General features: G+C 52.9%; 1 protein-coding gene across 3 annotated transcripts in view; it reads left to right on the plus strand.

The window, feature by feature from the left end:
- Window positions 1-19,077, plus strand: part of INPP5D (inositol polyphosphate-5-phosphatase D) — a 107,665-nt gene that overhangs the window by 24,936 nt on the left and 63,652 nt on the right. The gene's annotated exons all lie outside the window — the stretch shown is intronic.

The following is a 19,077-nucleotide window of genomic DNA, read 5'->3' on the forward strand; positions in this document are numbered from 1 at the left end:
TGCAGTCCCCAAATGGCTACAAAGGCTGGGTTCCAGAATTCCATCTGAGTCTGCCATGTGGGTACAGGGACCAAGTGCTTGGGTTATCTTCCATTGCTTTCCCAGGCGCATGAGCAGGGAGCTGAGCGGGAAGCGGAGCAGCTGGGACTCAGATAGGTACTCAGATGGGATGTGCGTGCAGAGATGAACCTTCGGAGCCACATTTTCATTTCTTATATCCCCAAACCCTGGAGACATCTTTATGTGTGGAATTTTAACACTCGGAGGCAAAAATTGGGTGGTGGGAGGCAGTTTTGGGGTTCTTGGGAGTCTTTACCTCTGCTGTTATTTTCTGCCTTGCTAGCTGTGGCCATGCTGTGTGGCATCCTGACATAATGACCACACGACAAACGCGTCCCTGAGTGTGGCTTGGCTGTGCCTCGCTGCACACGGCTAGGTTTCGGGCTTTGGGCTTTGTCCTGCATGGCGGGGTCCACTCCACCTTGCCCCAGGCTCCTCCCACCGGCTGCCTTTGCTATGCTCCATGCTCCTGGTCCTCGTGATGCCAGCCGTTACCCAGGATCTGTCATTTTCACGCAAGGCTGCAATATGCAGGTTCGGGATTTTCATGCCTACTGCACTGTCCTTGAGAGAGGACCCTAAGCCTCTTTCCAAGTGTGTGTTCACCCTTTGCTTCCGTTGCCACTGCCAGTTGCATACTTTTTGTCATTTTTCTCCTTTTGAAAAACCCTTCTGGTTCACTTTAAAAAAAGAAAAAAGCAACCAACCTCTTTATACATTTTATACAGTAAGTTTTTAGTTCGTTATGTGTTGGGCGCTTTCTTCCAGTCTGCCCTTCTTCCTCTTCTTCAGGCTGTTTATGGTTGACTTGCCGTGTGAACGTTAAAGGTGCTGGCGAAGGGGGCAGTGGGACACCCGTCACCCGCTCACCCAGTCTCCTGGCCCTGCTCCTGCTCCCAGCTGCCTGCTGAGATGGACCCCTGAGAGCAGGTGGTGGGTCATGCAGTCGAGTCCATGATAACCTCGTGCGATGCCCATACTGAGTCCCAGGCTCTGTTAGGTAGCTGAGGGCTCTCTCTCCCTCCATCCCTCCATTTTAAATAAATAACTAAAATGAACTAAGTAAGTCAATACAATGGGCAGTCAAGTGTTTTGAAGACACTAGGTTATCTGTCACTCACCTCCATACATTTAACAGAGAAAATTCTTTCTTCTAACTCAAAAATATGTGTTTGTATTTGGCCACTTGCCTCTTCTTACGTTTGGTGTGAGATAGGGAACATAAGTGCGCCTCCAAGTGGATAACAACACCTGCCCATAGAGTTAAGGAGAGCCCCCTTTCCCTGTCAACTCACAGCACCTCCACGTCAAATGCCAGCTTGCCACATGGTCCCAGACTGACTCTGGACTCCCCCTTTCCATTGATCGGCTGATGCATTCCTGCTCCTCTTGGGTGTTTTCTATAACTGCTTTTATGGTATGTTTTCCTGTGTGGCCTACACTATTCTTCCCTGCATTTTGTTTTCCAAGTAAATGCATCATCAGCTTGTCAAGTTCCCAAAAACTCTCTCCTGGAATTCAATGTCCTAGTGTTGAAGTCGTAGGTGATTGGGAGAGTATTCAGGCCTTTGTAACAGCGCTTCTTTCTGTTAGAGATCACAGTATCTCTCCATGTATTCAGATTTTCTTGTTCATTTCTTTTTTGCTTTCTCCGGATCTCTTGGCTCCTCACATCACGGGTTCTGCAAATTCAACTAGTCATGGATTGAGAATACCTTAGAGAAAACTTGTAGCTATACTGGACACACTGCTGCACACACAGAGACTTCTCTTTTCCTCATCATTATTTCCTGAATAAATATAGGATGGCCACATTTCCATCACATTTATGGTGCACTGGGTCACTTGCAAATACTGTACAAGGGACTTGAGCATCCTCACATTTTGGTACCCTTGGGAGCCCAGGAGCCAGTTTTCCACTGGGGCCAGTCCAGTTCTTCCAGCTGCCTTGTTACTGGGCATGATATAGTTTCAGTTGCTTTTGCAAACAGAATCTTTCTTTGCTAGGCAGTGTGTTGATTAGTAGTAGATGCTGTAGCATGCTCTGATCTTTTGGAATCATCTCTTAGATGTCTTTGTTTTGGGATTCATTCCTTTGGGTTCTTTGGATCTTGCTGCATGCCACTCAGGATGGACGCGTTTTCTCTGTTCAGCCACTGCACTGGAGGGGAAGACACACAGACACACAGAACCTGTGTGCTGGCTGTTGGTTCTGTGCTGGCCGGGCCCCCACCACACAAGAAAGTAACATCCATGGCCAGGTGCTCTCTGATGCCTTGCTCTTACCTCCAAGGATGTGCGTTCCAGAAGGAGTGAGACAGGTGGGACAGGGAAGGGCATCTACCCCACGGTGCCCACATGGGACCAGCACTGGGGCGGGAAGCAGACAGGCATAGCTGAGTGCAGGTGCCAGGGTCTGTCAGCTGGCTCACCACTGGGGGAACTTCTCTTTGCCTAGGTGTGATGCTGTGGATAGTGGTCTGGGCTGCATCTCTTGACAGCTGGGACTATCTCCAGAGTGTTCCTTAACCAGAATGGCAATGTGCCTTCTGATCCTAGCCACTCCTGGATTTCAGCTCTACCCCTTGAGAGGCACACAGCTACAGCAGGAACCAAGCAGGTTTCCTGAGGTGCCTTGAGCTTACGCCCCACTAATCACTCCTTAACCCATGCCAGACTTTCGTCTTATGCTGCACTTGTCTGGTATCATCCTTCCTAAGGGGAGAGCTTAGAATGCAAAGCTTCTGTGCATACAGCCTATCAGATGCTAGGAGTCGAGGCAGCCACACCGTGTTCTGGTCTCACAATCCGTTTGCCCTGAACTCCAATGACACAGTCTTCTCTAAACCACAGGCCTCTCTAAACCTCACCTGGCAGAATTCTGCCTGTAACTCCAGACTGCTGGAGTCTGCCTCATGCCAGTTCTGGCAGTTGCTCAACACACCTCTGATATGTGGAATTAACTTCATGCTCTGTTTACTCCACACATAAACTACTCAAAAGCAGTTTTGAAAATCTGGGGACTTTTGTATGCTGTAATTTTCAGCTTCTCTTGAAAATGTTGAAGATCTGGGGGAGATGTTTGGCATAGTGATTGAGTCACCAGTAGCGATGCACAGATCCCATGTTGGAGTAACTGGTTTGAGTCTTAGCTACTCCACTTCTGGTACAGTTCCCCACTAGTGTGCAGCCTAGGAGGTAGGAGATGATGGCTCAACCCCCTGGGTCCCTGCCATCCATCCATGTCAGAGTCTGGATTGAGTTCCAGGTTCTCAATGTTGGCTTGGTCCAGTCCTAGCTTTGTGTAGGCATTTGGGGAGTGAGCCAGCATCTCTCTCTCTCTCTCTCTCTCTTTCTCTCTCTTGCTTTCAAATAATAATAAATAGAAGTGTTAAATGAAAGAAAAACATGGCAATCTGATAGTCTCAGACCTTTTTTAAAAAAAATTATTTGAAAGGCAGAGTTTCATAGAGGCAGACACACACACACACACACACACACACACACACACACACACACACAGATCTTTTGTCCTCTGGTTCACTCCCCAGATGGCTGCCAACAGCTGGGGCTGGGGCTGGGACTGGGACAAAGCCAGGAACCTGTAACTCTATTTGGGTTTCCCAGGCGAGTGTGGGGCCTAAGCATTTTGAGCCATCCTCTGTTGCTTTCCCAGGCACAGTAGCATGGAGCTGAATCTGAAGTGGAAAAGCTGGGACTTAAACTGGCACCCATCTGAGATGTCAGCATTGCAAGGGGCAGCTTAACCTACTATCCCAGTACTCTGGCCCCGACTCATTCTGTTTCATGGTGATCTAACTGGAGCTGAGTGACAGCTTCTGCCTTCCAGGGGGACATTTCTGTCTGATGTGCCACAGTCCTCATCTTTCTGCATTGCCTGTCTCCCAGGCTGTTCCGTTCATTTTTACCACCTTCCTGGCAATGGAGCCATGAGCGTGCCCCAGCAGGAACACCTTCGTTTGGTGTATGTGGCCAGCAAGGACACTTCGTCTTCCTCCTGTGTCCTCGGAATTGGATAAGCAAGCTTGCCTGGCTGCCTTGCTCCCCGTGCTCCAGCTTGCTTTGCCTCGTGTCCTTTACCTAGAACCTGACCTAGGTTGGATGTTGACCAACTGTGAACTGCAGAATAACCCATGGTACCTACGGGGAGACCCATAGCTTTCCTGGCCTGCCTGCCTGCCAGGACCCGCCTCTGAACTCTTTCTCCAGACACCTGAGTCCTGGGGAAACCTCAGCAGAGGCCACTTCCTCCCCTGGGGTGAGGGTGGCACATGAGCAGGTGTGGCACAGCCCATGTCTCTGCCTTGGGCTTCAATCCCACGCCTTAGCAGCACCTGCCTCACTTCCCCTGAGCAGAAGGTGCCTTCAGACAGACTTTCAGTTCCCCTGTGGTGGTGACTCTGAGCTGCCTGTCACTCCTATTCACCTAACCCCCTCCCCTCCTATACCCCAGAGCCCAGCGGAAGCTGGAGGACCCACAGCTGTCATTGCCACTGGCCACCAGCACTTCGTCCCTTCCTGGGATTCCTTGGTTTCAGACAGTCCCCTTGACCATCAGAGCAGCTTTGAGCAGTGGCATATGTGAATGGGAAGCATGCCCACTGAATGCTAATGCCCCTCCTGTGTCCTCCGCACCCCAGCCCTCCCATGGGCCACAGCATCAGCCGGGTGGCTTCTGAGGTGATGCTGTTGTTCTCTCGGGATTGGGGGTGAGGGGATCCTGGAGCAGGAAAGAGAGGAGTGAACAGGGGACAGTTTTGGCAATGTGGGGATTGTCATGGGCCCGCATGAAGAAGGTAAGCACTAGACAAGCACTTCTCTAATGAGGAAAGTAAGGCCTTGCTTTGCCAGTTGCCACGGCGTAAATGCTCCCGGCATGGATCCCTGAGCAGTTGCCATGGCCATATTTAATGACTGGCCTGGGAGGTGGCAGCTGAAGCCAATGGGAGCCAGTACCAACCTGCACTGGCAGAGTGTGCCCAGCTCCTGCTTGTGGTGGCGCCCTGCTTGCCGCCAGGACCGTGTGTGTGTGTGTGTCTGTAGCCCTGGCACCAGACCCTAGGAGTTAGGCAGATCCATAATGCCCTCCGCATTGCTCACAGCCTTTTTATTCCCAGGGCCCTTATTTACGCTATTTTAATTTGGTGCTGCCTCATTCCTTCTCCCTTGTTGGAGGAGGATATTTTTTCCCACTTTTCCCTTCTGCTGTTTTCACCTCGTGATATACTCCACCATGTATCCATTGGACTCACCTAACAGGACCACCTAGTGCATTAGCACATGGAACACCTAGCAGGTGCCCTGTGATGACAAGGACTCTTGCTAGCTCAGAGTAATGTAGGTCTTAGCATCTTCTTTGCTGGACATGGAAGTTGGCTTAACCTTAAACACTAACAACCTGCACTGTGTTGTGTGTATGCATTGTTAGATAGCCAGGGTGATGCATTGCTCTTGTTCTGTCTTGCACCTTTGAAGTATTCCCTAAGGCTGCTCTTTAGGCATCGGGTTCTGCTCAGGCTCCTGGGAGCACCCGGTGTACACCTGGGCTGCGCTCCTCCATCCACTCACTCAGTTCCCACCAGTTCTTTGCCACTACACGAAAATCTGTGGTGATGACCAAAGCAGGTCAGGCTAAGTGAGCCTAGGTGAGCCCTGGGGGGTGCTGGAGGAATGGTTCTTGGTGGCAGGTTGGGAACATAGATGTTGCTGTTTGCTCTGCAGAATGGCCACACTGGGCTCTGCTCTGAGGAGCCTTAATCCCACACAGATATACAGGGAAGAGAGGAGGCCTTCCCATGTCCAGTGTCCATCAGACAAGAAGGGCTTCAAATGGAGTTCAGATCTTGTATCAGAGGAGGCAGAACATACAAGCTGAGTTCAAGGGGCATGGTCCTCAGAGCCGGGGACCATCACTTGCAGGTCCCTCCCTCTGTCCATTCCTTCACCTGTGAAATGGGAAGACTGACCCAGCCTTGAGTAAAGTGGAGTTTTCAGACAGTTTTGGTCTTTCATTCATTCCCTCTCAGCACTGGAGGTAAGCACACGATTCATTTTGTCTCCTAAAAGCTAGAGTTTCTGTGCGCATGTGATCTCATGTAGGAGGCTGTCGGGGCTGGAGGGCCAGCTGCAGAAAAGGACTCCAGAGTGATGTGTGCGGGCAGAAGGCAGGTTGGACATGCGCTGAGTACATGGTCTGGTGGGAGGAGAGGGGAGAGCAGGGGAGGAGGGGCAGTGGTCCTCAGGGGCAGCTGTGTTGAAGGAGGAGGGAGGAGAATGAGGCAGCTGTGGGTTTGTTGTCTCATCAGCTCCGCAGTGGAGAGGTGTTCCGGTCCCGTGCCTGCGGTGAAGGGCGTGGCTTGAGGACTTGGCTGAGCCGTTGAAGGAGGGCTCAAGATGAATGGGCACTAGGGCTAATTCTGAGACCTGAGTGCCTGGGTCACATTCCCTCAGACATCGGCTTTGGGAGGTGTTTAGCAATCAGCATGCATCCCACAGCAAAGTGGCTGGGTTAGAGCAGCTGGCTCTGCTGACCCCAGCTTCCTGCTAAAGCACACCTTGCAAGGCACAGAGCATGGCTCAAGCACTTGAGTCCCTGCCAAGCACATGGGTCACCTGGGCTCCTGGCTTCACCCTGGCCCAGCCCTGACTGCTGTGGGCATCTGGGGTGTGAACCAGTGGGTGGGAGATCTCTGAATCTCTCTGTCTGTGTGTGTTCTCTCTGCCTTTCAAATAACTAAAATAAATTCTTTTAAAAAAAAAAAAGAATCTAAGGCTCACAGAACAAATTAACAAGGGAGCTGGGTCCGAGGCCAGGTGAACAGGAGAAGCCATGCCCAGACACCCTTTCAGGAGGAGCTTCAACCCCAACCTGATCCTATAGGGAGCTCTGAGTTTGCTCTGCGTGGGGCCAAGGAGCTGGGCTTTATGCGCGCACATGCATGCGCACACGCACACACACACACACGCTCACACACACTCTAGGCATGCTTGGCTACCTTGGGTAGGGACAGGAACATGGACCTTTCCCATGGTCCCTCAGGGATCTCCATGAGAGGGTGGAGGCTCCAGGCTCTAGGACAACTGTTGGCAGTTGGAGCGCAAGCCTTCAGAATCTAAGCACCAGGGCCCTCTAGAAGTGGGTGCCTTGGTGGAGGCCCAGAATCCCACCCTGGGAGGACCCACCTACGTTGTGTGTTGTGAAAATCGTGTGCCTATATTAGCAGCAGGCCCTTGCTGCTCCCTCGGACCAGCTCACTAGGCTGCCCCTCCTCTTACGGCCAAGCCAATTACTCTGCTTCCTTTGCATCCAGCCCCACGTGGGTCCTTTGATGGCTAGGGCCCTAAACTCCCAGGCTCCTCCTCTTGCCTGCTGGGGTGCACAGGGTGGGTGGTTGGGCTCCCCTGGAGCAGGTGGAAGGAGACCCCAGCCTGCCAGTGTCTGGGCCTGGTAGACCCAGGCGGCCTGTGCTGGGGAGCCTGATGCTCACTGGGAGCAAGGGCAGAGTGCAGAGTCTGGGGCAGCAACGGCCCCATCCTGTGGGCACCAGCTGCGTGTGGGTGGCACCCAGTTTCCTCTTTGCTTCCTTCAGGCTCTGTGTCTCCTCCCCAAGGCTGCAGCCCCACTTCCTTCTTGCATATGCACTAACTACCCTGAGCAAGCGTGATGTCAGCCAAGTCCCCAGACATGTGGTTTAGGAATCCTGTCCTGGTGTAGACCAGCAGAGACTGGTCCGTGCCTAGCAAAGCAAGAGCCAGCCCTCTGGCCCCCACCACCACCCCACACAGCACCCAGGTGGGCCAGCTGCCACCCAGGATGCAGGCTCCCCCAGCCTGTCCCCTCAGTGCACAGCTTCACCCATTTGTCACTGAACACGAGCAGGCTGAGTACCTCTAGCCACCTGGCCCCTTCTGAGCTGACAGCCCTTAGCTCTTCCTGTCCCAAGAGCTGGCTCTCATCTGGCGAGAAAGAGCATGGATCCCTCAATGTCCCCAGCATGCGTGCACACATGTACACACACACACACACACACACACACACACACATACCATCCCCACCTCCTGTTCTCACCCCTTGGGCACTCAGGCAAGTTGTGTGCCATCTTTGAGTTCTGTTTTCTCACCCCTAAGTGAGGGATGCCACACCCATCTGCAGCATGGGGGCAGCACACCTGGCGCCACACCTGTGGGTGTGGGTATTTGATGATGGCGATCTTCCTCTTTGCCTTGCTCCCCCCCCCCAGATGTTTAATCTCCATTTGAGAAGTGGCAGACTCCCCTGGGAAGAGCCTTGGAGGTTCAGATATCCCCTTGAAGGCACCCTCCCCTGCTGCTGACATGAGGCAAGCAGCAGGGAGCTGTGCCCTTGCCACCATCCTCAAGGGCTGGCACACAAGAAGGTTTGGTGCTCCCAAGCAAGGACCAGGGCCGAGTGGGAAGAACCCATGTCCACACCATCCCCTTTCCCCACAATGCCAGTCACAGCCCCCTGAGCTAGAGCTGGGCCATCTGTAGGCATTATGGCAGCTAAGCTGACCTCCTGGAAAGTTCCCACCAATAATTCTGAGACAGAGCATGCCCCCCCCCTTCATCAGTCCCATGGTTCATTTACCCTGAAAAGCTTCTACTGCTCCCCACCTCACACCACAAGAACATCAAGCCCCTGCCCCATCCCGGGGCTCTGTGACAGGTGCCAAAGCTACCTGCCACCGGACTATTACATTGTATGTAGCAGAGAGAGGGCAGCCTCCTGTCTTGTGCATGGCCTCCACCTGACCCAAAGACCCACTAAAGCCGCCCCCCGTCCTCATTCTGCTGCTCCCTTCTCCCAGCAACAGAACAAGACCTTGCTCCACAGTTGTTTCAGCGTTTGTTACTGTAATGAAATGCCTGAGACAGGCTGCTGTGTAAAGAGGCATCTCCTCATTCACAGATCTTGAGTTCACATCAAGCAGGCCCCATTGGCCCAGCCTCTGGCGGTGATCTCTTGCCTGGCAGAGACCTATGGTTGTACAGGCATCTTGTAACAAGGGTCAGGAAGTGCAGGTGTCTCTCTGCCACCTCTCCTTACAGAGCTTCCAGGATTCATCCAGGGCTCTATTCCCTGATGCAACCTCATCACTTCCCAAAGCCACAGCCCTAAACCCCATCACTGGATTCTCTTCACTCACAGAAGGTTACAAAGACCAACTCTCACTTGAATCACATTCATGCCATTGTACCAATGGGTGTGATCATTGCCAGAGCCCAGCTCTGTCTTACCCACTTGTCCATGATCTATCCCTGGCCCCCAACACCTGCACCGTGAACTAGTGCTGTCCCAAGCAGCACATGTCGACCTCAGGTGAGCCACCTCCTGGCCTGGACTGTTGCCACCCTCTGCCCTCCATCCACTCAGGCTGGGTGATGTGCACTCCCTGGAGTTCAGTGTTTACGCTTGGTGCCTCTGTAACATTAGCGTGAACCAAGCACTGCTTTCGTCCAGAATCTAGAAATGTACAGACCTGTGGTGTTTTTTGGTAGGATAAAAAAATCTGTCTCTTTTGTCTGTGTGTATACTAATGCATAACCCACATTGACTGCCAAACATCTTACTCCGCTGCCTTGCTGAGTACACTGTGTCTAACCTGCATTTAAATGAAGACACACACCACTTGCAGCCTCAATGCATTTAAAAAATTTTTTTAATATTGAGAGTAATTTGACTTGGGATTTTTTTTAAAGGCTACACAAAATGGCCTGTGTACCCTGTGTGCTTGTTCCCAGCCCACAGCCAGCATTCTGAGTTGATGATTCTCACATCGCCCTTCCTGTTCCTTGGAGTCCTTAGAAGGCAAGCTGGTGATTATGCTTCCTCATCCCCAAATATCTCGACATATTTCTGCTGAACTCCACTACCTTCACCCATCAACATCGAGAAATTCATATGGGTAAACTATTACTGTTACTCAGACTCTGCTTGAATTCCTCCAACAATGTTTGTATTAGAAAAGGAGAGAGGAGGGTTTTCCCCTCTCTAAATGGCCACAACAACCAGTGCTAGGTGAGCTCAAAGCCACCTGGAACTCGATCCAAGTCTTTGGATGGGTGACAGGACCCAGTGCTTGAGCCATCGCCTGCTGCTTGCTAGGGTCACATTAGTGGGATGCTGGATCCGAAGCAGAGAGGTTGGGACTCAAAGCAGGTCCTGCAGTGTAGGATGCGAGTGTACCCATCCTAAACCACTGTACCAAATGCCTGTCCTCCATTAGTCATCAGAGAGATATCTGCACATGTTATTGAGTGTCTATATAAATTCTACATGACTCTTGCCATGTTGGGATATCACTTGTTGCCAGCAAAAGCTCATGTTGAACTGTGACTGCCACTGAGGGTTTTTTTTTATTTTTTGAGGGGGTGGGAGAGAAGTGGAATTTTAGGCAATAGGTTGTTAGGAGAGCTCAGCGCTCACCTCACAGTGGCAAGTCTTGCTCTCCAGTTGGCCAAGGTGAGAGCAGGCTGCTGCCAAGGCAGGAGGCCCCTCTCTTTCACACATGCCTACTGCCCTTGCCTTTTCACCACGAGCAGCAGGAGAGTCCTCTTGGGGTACCATCCTTTTGGACTTCCCAGGTTCTAGAACCACAGGCCCAAACACAGCTCAGTTCTTCATAAACTACCTGGACCCGTATGTCCTGTTACAGCCACAGAAACTGAGTGAAGACAATTGTGCCTAAACTTATATTCCCCACCTTCTCCCAACTACCACTTACCCTGGCCAGTCCTGGGACCCTGGATTGATCGTGTGTCACCTCCTCTGAGTGCCTATGAGCCAGGTGCAGCTCCTTGTCACTCATGACCTTGGCATTTATCAAGAGAACGAACTAATTGCTCTGAACACAGTCACCTGATATGGGCTTGTCAGATGTTCCCGGAAGGCAGGAGGGCCCAGCGATGGTACTGAATTCTTCCCCAGCTCTGCCCAGGAGGCATATGAAGCCATCCTGTCCCTTTACCAGAACGTGAGTACTTGGTTGAGGTGGTGCCTGCCAGCCTGGAGAGCTGCCCTTTTCCTGGGGCAGCTTGTGGCCCTGCAATTCCTCCTGGCGTCCCCACCCACGGCCTCGCAGCATTCACTGATGATTCTTGCCTGGACCAGCTGCCAGACGGTGACTCTGTGTTTCCATCGTCCCTTGCCCAGTCAGTTGGCGTTCCGCTGCGGGAGAGCCTTCCTTTCTCGGCTGTCTGCCTGCACACAGACTCATGTCTGTTGTGTGTCAGTCAATAGATGGTGACTACTCCTGTTGTGCATTCTGATGTTCCAACCTCCGCTGGGCTCCCGTATGCCCATCACGGCGGGAGCAGGCCCTGACTCTGTGGCAACAGGTGTTCCGGGCTCCTGCGGTGCTTTCTCAGTACTTAATCTTGGGGGCTGCTAGAATCAGGGATCTCTAAGGGGCTCCAGTTCTGCTTAGTGGGGAAAGGTGGTTAGGGAGCAAGGTATGAGGAGCAGGTGCACCTGCTATGGGGCTGTTGCTACTTCTGGGTCTGCTCTCAGACTGAGTATGGAAGTGTGCGTGTATATATATGTGTGCATGGGAAACGTGTATTATATGTACATGGGATATATATTCATAGGAACCACATGTGAATGTACGCACAAGTATTCACAGCCCTGTGTTTACTTGTATATGAGTTCTTACACATGCTTCCCATTCCAGCCGCACTACAGAGCTCCCGCAGGCACACTCCCTGCTGACAGCCTGGCTCCCGTTCCTCAGGGTGTGTGTGTCATTACATGTTTGTTTCCCCATGTGCAGGTCACGCTCCTACTCTGCCTCCCCTAATATATCCATCTGCATGGCTTCCAAGATAATAACCACTTCCTTATCCTGGCTGTGTCCCTATCCTGGTTCTGCCTTCCCCTGCATTCTGGCTCTCACTTGGCCCAGTGGAGTGTGTTAAAAGAGAGAGCAGACGGGAAGGAAAGAGGAAGAGCTTTCCTTTCTCAGACATTTATTTATTCATTTACTTACTTATCTATCTGTCAATCTGAAGAAAGGAAGAACAATAAAGAAAAGAAGAGGGGGCCGAGCGCAGTAGCCTAGTGGCTAAAGTCCTTGTCTTGCACACACCGGGATCCCATATGGGCGTCGGTTCTAATCCCAGCAGCCCCACTTCCCATCCAGCTCCCTCTGTGGCCTGGGAAAGCAGTTGAGGATGGCCCAAAGCTTTGGGACCCTGCACCCGCGTGGGAGACCTAGAAGAGGCCCTGGGCTCCTGGCTTTGGTTTGGCTCAGCTCCAGCCATCGTGGCTGCTTGGGGAGTGAATCATCAGATGGAAGAGCTTCCTTTGTCTCTCCTCCTCTCTGTATATCTGACTTTGCAATAAAAATAATAAATAAATCTCTCTAAAAAAAAAAAAGAAGGGGAAATAGAGGAGAGAGACTGAGGTCTTCCATCAACAGTTCACTCTCCAAATGGATGAAACAAGCACGGCTGGGCCAGGCTGGAGTCAGGGGCTGGGAATGCATTCAGATCTCCCAGACGAGTGTGGGGACTCAAGCACTTGGGCCACCATCAGCTGCTCTTCAGGCTTGTTAGCATGCAGCCGGAGCAGACAGGGTGCAGCCATGTCTCAGCCTGGCTGTGCCATGTGGGAAGTGGGAATCGCAAGGGGTGGCTTAACCCACAGGGCTGGGTAGCAGCGCTGGCCCCCTGAGTCATCTTTTGAGGCTGCAGAGGCATTTCTGGGGCTGAGACTGACCTGCACCCAAGCCTGGCCTTCCGCATCCTCATCCCATCCAGTTTCCCCATTCTTTAAAAGTCACTGTGACATCAGCCAAGCTGTAAAAGCCAGAGGGAGACCCAGGAGTCACCTCCCATGCCCCTCCTGGATATGCTAACAGGTGCCCTGGTTGTTCCACATCCAGCCCCATCCTTGCTTATCTCTCTCTGCACTAGAGTGGGGCGGTAGGACCCCTGCCTCCATCCTCCCCACACAAAAGCCAAAGCAATATTTCAACAGTACGTATTTGACTGTCACACATGTGCAGGTACACATACCCACATGTACTCACCCAGCTGGGATCTCAGAGGCTTTATTGGTTGCACAGTCACTTCAAAATCCCAACCCTGTCAGGGCCCCAGAGGTCCTGGTGGCTCTGTCTCCTCTGTTCTCACTCACACTCGGTCTGTGAGGCTCAGAATGAGATTTGGAGAGAAAGTTGTGACAAGTTGCAACCAGACCAGAGGACGCAAGACAAGCAAAGTCGGACGGGAGTTGACAGAAGTGGAGGGAGCTGGAGGCAGAGCCCAGGAGGCGGTGGGACCCACCCACAGTGAATGTCGCAGGACACGGGGCCAGACACTGCCATGACTCAGAGTAGAGCAAGTGCTCTGGGTGCAGCGGCCTTGGACCCCAGATGCCTGGCCCCAGGGGCCTACGTTGCACCTGCTGGCTCCCCATCCTTTGTACTCACTGTTCCAGCAGGAGCCATAGCCACCTCCCCCTGCGTTTCTGAGGCCTTCAATGTGTCCCCAGCTCCCCGGCCCAGCATCTCCTCAGCTCCCCCTGCACACAAAGCAGCTCCATTCTCATTCCTCTCCTAAAGACCCATGAGGGACCTTACCCTCCGGACTTGACAGAACACCTTGGTGTCATGGAATAATAGGTAAGGTCACTTCTCGGTGCTTGCCCATCATTTGAAAACTGTCCGGAGTGGCTGGAGCTGCTGCTGAATGTAACCTGCAGGCTGGGAGAGCTTCCGGGAGGGGCTTCCCAGCACCTCGCAGGACCCGCTGGGTTCTGTGTCCTCGTTCACTTCCTCATTCGAAGAGACAGCAGATGGTGTGCAAATGACAACCACTCCCCAGGAAACTCCAGCTGGTCCAGCGCTCTGCCCTCCCTAGCCAGATACCCAGTACCCTGGAGGGAGTCAGAAAGACGTGGCCTAGACCATTTCCAAGTCCATGTTCCTGGGCCACCAGCAGTCTGGCCAGCAGCTGTTCTTTGGCTTAGAGACTGCCAAGGCCTTCTTTTCCTGACTCCTGGAGTTATGGGAGGCCCCTCTGCTGAAGCTGGGGACCTGTCTCTAGGGGCTCTTGCTCCCTGGGAGAGCTCAGGTGTCAAGCAAAAGGACCAAAGACTTTTCCCTGCTAAGCTTGATTTGGCAATCAGTGGATACCTACTGCAGTGACCACCTGATAGCTTCCACAGCTTTTTGACATGAGGTCCTTTTAATGCAATGCATGCATCTCTTAAAGCAGCCATCCCTGTGTTGTTTGGGTAGAGAGACCTGTCCCTTCTGTGGTTCCCAAACTCTCTGGGAAGGTGAACACAGACACGATGAGCCCAGGCCAGCAGAGCTGTCTGCAGAATCTTTGGAGAAATGATGTTGCTGAAAAGTACCCAGAACTTTCCATAGGACTAGAGATTGCCAGGGGAGGAAGAAGAAGGGGTTGGTGGCTAATGAGACTAGCGTAGGGACTGCTGCCCTAAGCTTGCAGATCCTGGTGGCGGCACATGGTCAGCACAGGCCTCCAAGCTTCCCTTCTCCGTTTCAAGATGACGGCAAGAGGAACAGAGTCTAGCGGCCAGACTGTCAGGAAGCCAGTACAGCTGCCTCTCTGGTGGGAAGTGTGGCAGGCATTGCCTTCTGGCCCCGCCGGGACTATTTCCTGCCACCCGCTCAGCCTACCCCGTAGACCCCGGAACACTGCATCACTCCCCCACCCCCACCTCACCCCACCCCCGTCCACCGGCTCCCCTGTCCCTGCTTTCCCCTTGGGTTGGGCCCAGAGGAGCCCCAGCCAGCTGCTGGAGGGTGGGGGACCACAGCGGGGGAAAAGTTCCTATTCTGACTTGTCCCTAGCAGAGGTGAGGTGGGGAGTCCCCAGAAAACCCCGGTTCTTACCAGGTGGTCCTGTCTGGGCTTTGGTTCCTGTCTGTTGTCTGTGATATTATCGTGATAATGAATGCTCCCCACCCTGCCCGCTACATTCTCTCCAAACTCAGCAGGTTCATGCGCCATCAGCTTCCTGCCGGACTGCTGCCCTTCTTGTCACTGGCAGGCGGACACTGTTCAATCCTGGGAGCCCCCACCCTGTGCAGATGTGCTGGGGAAGCCCCCTGCTCTCCTCTACTCCACCCTGTCTCGATGCTTCTCTGCCTCCCCGCCCCGTCCCCAGCTCACACCAGGTCCTCCCACCTGCCAGCTCAGGGTGACCATCCTCACCTCGGTACAACAAATCCATGGACCCACAATCCGCTGTGCCCCTCCAGTGGCAGACCCTGCAGCAGGATCCAGGAGCAGACCTGGCTCCTGACAGTGGGACACACAGCAGGCAGGACCCCACGACACCCCCTGGCCCACACCCTGTCCACCGAGAAGCCCTCCTCCCAGCTGCTAGCTTTGACTTGGCGAGATCTGTCTGACCTCACCTTTATGGGGGTGCTCCTGCCCCAATGGGGGACCCTTTCTGGGTCCAGCTGAGGAAGGTTGCCCTGCCCACCTATCTAGACCCCCCATTCCAACCTGGTCTGGGCCAGCTCAGTCGCCTGCATAATCCCTGCATTGGTCCTGTGGGCCTTCCTCTTTCTGTTCTAGAATGTCCTTTAAACATCACTGGTTCTGCCAGGAATCCCTCACCTGGGCCTCACTGGGCCCAGGCTCACTGTTCCCTCTGCGTTCTGTGAGCAGCGTCCTGCCCACCTTCGCCTGCAGGGCAGGTGGCCCCTTCAAGTGGGAGCGGCTGTAGATCTGCTTCCTACAGAAGGGTGCAGTGGTCTCCCTGGGGCTTTTCCTCCAGCTTAGTCGGCTTCCTGCTGCTGGAACTGAGTGTCATAAAGGGCCTGGAGACTGGGGAGTCTTGGCACAGCACTGCCCACCTGGTGGGACCATGGTGCTGCATCTTCTCATTGGGAGACAGAGCGAGCCTGCTGAAGTGGGTCAAGGCCACTGGCAACTCCCAAGGGGTGGTGTCCAGATCCTGTAACTGGAGGGGAAGAGTTTGCAGCACACTAATTCCAGGGGGCACTCTCAAACCACTGTGCTCCTGGTGGGTGTCAGTGGCTGTCGTTGACTAGCCCACCCATCCCTCAAAACAGACGGCTGTACTGCCTTTGGTGGGAGCCCAGCCTGCTCCCCACTGGCTGCTTGGCCTGTTAGTGGTCAGTCCACATGCAAGCCATGTCCTGGTGTCTGGGTCATCAGCTGGCTTCCCAGGTCTCCTTGTCAATGATCTTTCCCTGCCTTGTTTCGCACACAGCTTATTCCCTCAAGCCTCAAACGCTTGCTTCCATGCGTTTCACATCTCTGCAACTGATCATGCCTACAGCCAGTGCTGGCACAGGGTATGCCTCAGCTTTGTAGTGGTGCCAGAGACAACACGTCACTCAGCATCCGTGAGCCTTAATGGCCCAGAGCTCACCTGCTCTTTTCCAGCCACGCTCCCCACGCTCCCCATGCACCCTCAGCTCCCCCTTCCACTCTCTTGGGTGCTTTTACATCTCTTTTCATGGCTCCGAAGGCCTGCCTGCCATCAGCTGAGTTCTTTGACAGGCGACGACCATGGGCTTTGGACCTGCCCAAGTCACTTTGCAGAAGGTCCTGCTGGGGCGGCACCTGCTGCTGCTGCTCGGAGGTTTCTGGTTTAGCAGGAGGCTTGGTGAAAACAAGGGAATTTTCAAAGAATAAACAAGCCGTTTTGTAAAACCATCTGTAACTGTACTCAGTAGCTTAAGCCGTGCAATGCACATCTGCACACTCACACACGCGTCTTGCACAGGTTCAGATGTGGGTGCAGCGCAAAGCAGACATAAAACACACGGAGAGCAGGCAGGAGAGAGGGCGAGAGAGCAGGCCTGGGTAACAGGTGGATGGTGAGGTGTGTCTGCACTGCTAACGCCCTCGCCACAGCTGGAGTTGGCCTTCCAGCAATGGGGAGGGCTCGTGCAGGTGTGAGGAGCGCCCAGGCCAGTCTCTCATGTCTAATTATGTCCTGCTTGCCTATAACCACATAGATGCTCAGGCCAGGACATAGCTCCAGCCTCCTCAGTCAACCTCACTTGCAGGTGCCCGGGTCAGCACCCTGCCTGCTCATGTTGCTGAGTGGGACCTCCCAGTCCACTCCATCTGACCGTTAACCTCATTCCCTGCAAGCACTGGGTCCTACTCCCTGCAGCAAACATGCAGCTGGCATCTCCCCAAAAAGCAGCTGGGCCCCTAACCCCCAGCTCCTCAGTTGGATATGGAAATCATGGATGGGAATATGTAGTAGTGACAATGATGGAGGGGTGACCCGTGGGCACTGAGGGGACATGGCCAGGTGCTGAGTGGGGACCCTGTTCTCTGGCACCATCCAACCACCCCAACCACCAGAGGGGACGTCCCCCATGAGAGGGAGTGGCTTCCATAAGGGTGGGGCCTCTGTGACAGCACCGCCTTGGTAGGAGCAGTGCTGGTCTCTAGCCAGCCAGAGAGCCTGGGGGCCTGAGCTCAGAGTTGTTTGTTTGTTTGTTTGTTTTTGAAAGGCAGATTTAGAGAGAGAAGGAGAGACAGAGAGAAAGATCTTCTGTTCATTGGTTCACTCCCAAAGTGGCTGCAATGGTCAGAGCTGAGCTGATCCGAAGCCAGGAGCCCGGAGCCTCTTCCAGGTCTCCCACACAGGTGCAGGGTCCCAAGGCCTTGGGCCGTCCTTAACTGTTTTCCCAGGCCACAGGCAGGGAGCTGGATGGGAAGTAGAGAGCTGGGCTATGAACCAGCACCCACGAGGGATCTTGGAGAATGCAAGGCAAGGATTCAGCCACCAGGCTATGGCTCCAGGCCCTGGGCTCAGGGTTTTTGAATAGCCCCAGACCTACACACCTCCATCCCTCTTCTCTGTCATCCTCAACCGAGATTCGCACAGGCAGATGTCTGGCTAGATCATTTCCTGAGATTCAATAAAATAGAATGACAACAAAGAAAAAAATCAAAATAAAGGCAAAGCAACTGCCAAAATAGAGGGTTTCTTTTTTCTTGTGTTTAAAAATACATGATCTTTGTGGAGAGGGAGAAAAACAAAAATAACTTCCCCCTCATCCAACACAGAAGAAAACAAGTTCTGGTTTCTTGTTTTCCCGAAATCAATACAGATTTCTGATTTTGCAAGCATGAAAATGTACTATGATCAAATACTTAAAAAATAGTTTGGGTTCGGGGGTCTGGCCAGGCTCAGTTGCAATAAAAAAAAAAGTATACACTACAAAATGCCAAGGCAAGGCTGCCTGTGCCGGTTAGGAATGCAGCACCCAACCAGCACACCTCCCACTGGTTTAAGTGAAGGATGAGTGTGTGATGGCCAGAACCAGGATGGGCTGCAGTACTCATTGGTTTCAGTGGAGGTCGGGGCTGAGAATAGAACTGGCCCAGCAGTTGCAACCACCAGCTGATCGGGGTGATGGATTGTGGCGGGCACTGTGCTTACTAGTACATGTAGGAACCTGGTCTGGGAACACCTCAAAGTTTCTTTGGGAACTCCCTTAATCATAATGGAGGAATCAGAACATTAACCAAGAAAAGACGGAAGATGGAATAGATCAATCAACCACCTCAGTTATATGTTGGCAGCGAAATACTGGACAAGGGGAGACGCTATGATGGTCTAAATCAGTCAGTGGACTCTGCACCAGCCTCATCATACCTGGATTGTTGCTGATGATATGTTGGAGCTTCTAGTTGATTGGGATGACACTCTGTTGGCTCTGCCTTCGGACCTGAGAGGGCCTCCCTAAGAGGTCGTTGAATTTGGACAATGGGATGCTGGACTCTATGTATGGTATATGCTTGCAATGAGGGAATCCCAGCGGAACTTGAGCTGTGGCTATGCATCAGGATGGAGGAATCCACTGGGGGGGGAGGGCTTGGGGTGAAGGGGGGAGAATCCCAGTACCTATGAAATTGTGTCGCGTAATACATTGTAATTAATGGGAAAAAATAATAAAATAAAAAAAATAATAATTTGGGTTTTAAAAGAACTGGA

Source organism: Ochotona princeps, chromosome 5, assembly GCF_030435755.1.
Source record: "Ochotona princeps isolate mOchPri1 chromosome 5, mOchPri1.hap1, whole genome shotgun sequence".
NCBI lineage: Eukaryota > Metazoa > Chordata > Mammalia > Lagomorpha > Ochotonidae > Ochotona > Ochotona princeps.